The sequence below is a fragment of the Phytophthora infestans genome, genomic scaffold (assembly GCF_000142945.1).
Source record: "Phytophthora infestans T30-4 supercont1.13 genomic scaffold, whole genome shotgun sequence".
Classification (NCBI taxonomy): Eukaryota; Oomycota; class Peronosporomycetes; order Peronosporales; family Peronosporaceae; genus Phytophthora; species Phytophthora infestans.
In genome coordinates this window covers 2494591-2496953 of record NW_003303746.1, presented here as the reverse complement: position 1 = coordinate 2496953, position 2363 = coordinate 2494591, and positions in this window count along the sequence as shown.

Genomic DNA, 2363 nt, shown 5'->3' with positions numbered 1-2363 from the left:
ATCGCTCCCTTGCTAATAAAGTTTTCTATTATAGCGTCACCAACATTTAATTTCATCGTAGAAGCTGTGTAGATCTTTCCAGCTCATAGTCCCAGTTCGACCCGTCGCAAAAGTCCACGCCTTATGTGAATACATGTAATATAACTTGTTATGCCGTTGGGAACCGATGATTCTTTGAATTCACCTCAATCCAACTGTAGCATTAAACGTCTGTAGATTGAGCTCATTCTCGGATCTGACTAAACCCCCAGCCTTCAATCGTTCTCCTCGCCAGACACAAAGTCATGTCGACCCTCACGTTTCCGATCCTGTGGAAGGATGCCCATGAGCGGGGCATCAAGGGAGTCATCGAGCTCAGCATGTCCGATTTGCCGCTGAAAGGCGCTCGAGTTCGAGACTTGTTCCCGGTACTGAATACGAAGATCAACGCCAAGTTCCCGTTCGAGCGAAATAGTCGCGAAGTGGAGACTTTTCTACTTTATGGAACCCGTGTGAGTCGTGATCGTTCACTGAAAGCACTCATTCCCGAGCTGCGTAGTTGTCCACGATTTGTAGTGAGCATGAGACTCTACCCAAACTGGGCGCCCAGAAGCAGCATTAGGATCTTTATTAAAACGCTCACAGACAGAATTATTCTAATTAACTGCGAGACCACCGATACGGTTGTCTGTCTCAAGTCCAGAATTCGAGACAAGGAAGGCATTGCACCTGATGTCCAGAGTCTTGTCTTCGCAGGCAAAGAGCTCGAAAACCATCTTTCGCTGCGTACTTACGGTATCAAAAACCTGAGCCAAGTGCATCTGGTGCGGCTGATGCGTGGTGGTGGAGGTCCACCACGGATGTTTGCCGATGTTTCGGACGATTGGTGGTCCGCGAGTTTTCACCCGACGCTCCGGAGTGGCGTATTGTCCGCAGAGGACTGAACATCGAGGGGAGATGCAAGAATGTGGAGTGTGCTGCATATCAACACATGGTTATCCACCCCAAGCAGTATGAAGCATTTAATCTCATGCGAGATGACGACATTCGATGTCCCATCTGTCACTCAAAGGTGAAGCCTCGAACTTGTGGGTTTTACGATTGTGTCTGGAAATTTGACGGAACACAAGAACAAAACGGGTTTTCAATTATTTCGCAGTGGAAGGAAGCTTTTGGTCGGAAGTACTATCGCTTCAATGCTGGCAAAACGTTCGGCTCTGTGGAATGGGAGAGTTTGATGATTGTAGCCAGACGGCGAGATGAGTCGACTGAGGTGATGCTATCACCATCCGCCCAAGCTACTGGAATAAGCAGAAGCGACAAGTGCTCGATCTGCTGGTCCAAGTTCGGTTTGACAGCATCAGGCTTCGTTGTTACGATTGGCTGTGGACATAACTTCCACTGTTCTTGCATTGACAAATGGTCGGGGTGGTGCGAGAACAATGGTACTCTACCAAGCTGTCCTGTGTGTCGCAGAGAAGTACAGACGCCTGCTTATGCTTGAACAGCATAAATTATGTATGGCTACGTGGCTGACGATGCCGTCACACCCGAGTTATTTGATTATCTTTTTTATTTAAGGATGGTAGCAATAAATCACAGCGGCTTGTACGGGGTGATAAACGAAATGCAACCTCGATTTCATTTGTCATTAAGGGTAGACACAGCCCATTCACATTAGCTCCATGAGGTTGTCTTGCACTTCTGACGGTCCATTGCAATATTCCAGGATTCCAAAGCCTCCCATCACTAACGCTGATCCAACAACACACTGCCACGAGAACGTTGTGTGATGAAGCAAGGCGTCTATTACCCCAGAAAGCGGAATCGTCATCATCACCCCCACACTGGTTTCCAGGGGTGACGTCCAGCATAGCGACAGCGGCAAGAGCACATTGAACACGACCGCCATTATTCCGCTCAACAGCAGCAACAAGACGCCACTAACGGTAACCGGGAAGCCCATTGGTTCCTGTAGCGGTGAATACGGACTGTACGCCAGTACAAAACTTCCAACAATCCACAACGGGACGGTAAACAGTCCAGTCAATCCAGTCATCGTTAACAATGTCGACGTGTCGGTAATAACTTCCCTACTTAGGCGCAATGCAACCTCGTATCCGCCGTATAGCGCAGCCGATATCACCACCAGCAAGCCCGCCACTAGACTAGTATTAGCGATCGCTTCAGCATCACGTCCTTCTTGAAACATGACGACCATCGTGACTCCCACAAATGACGTGAGCACTCCACAAATCTTGCAAAACGATGGTCGTTTATGCAGGAAACAACCGAAAAGCAATAGACAAACACGCGGCGAACAGTTGAAGATAGCCGTCCCAATCTGCAACACTGACATTGGTCAATGCAGCGTACCAAAAGTA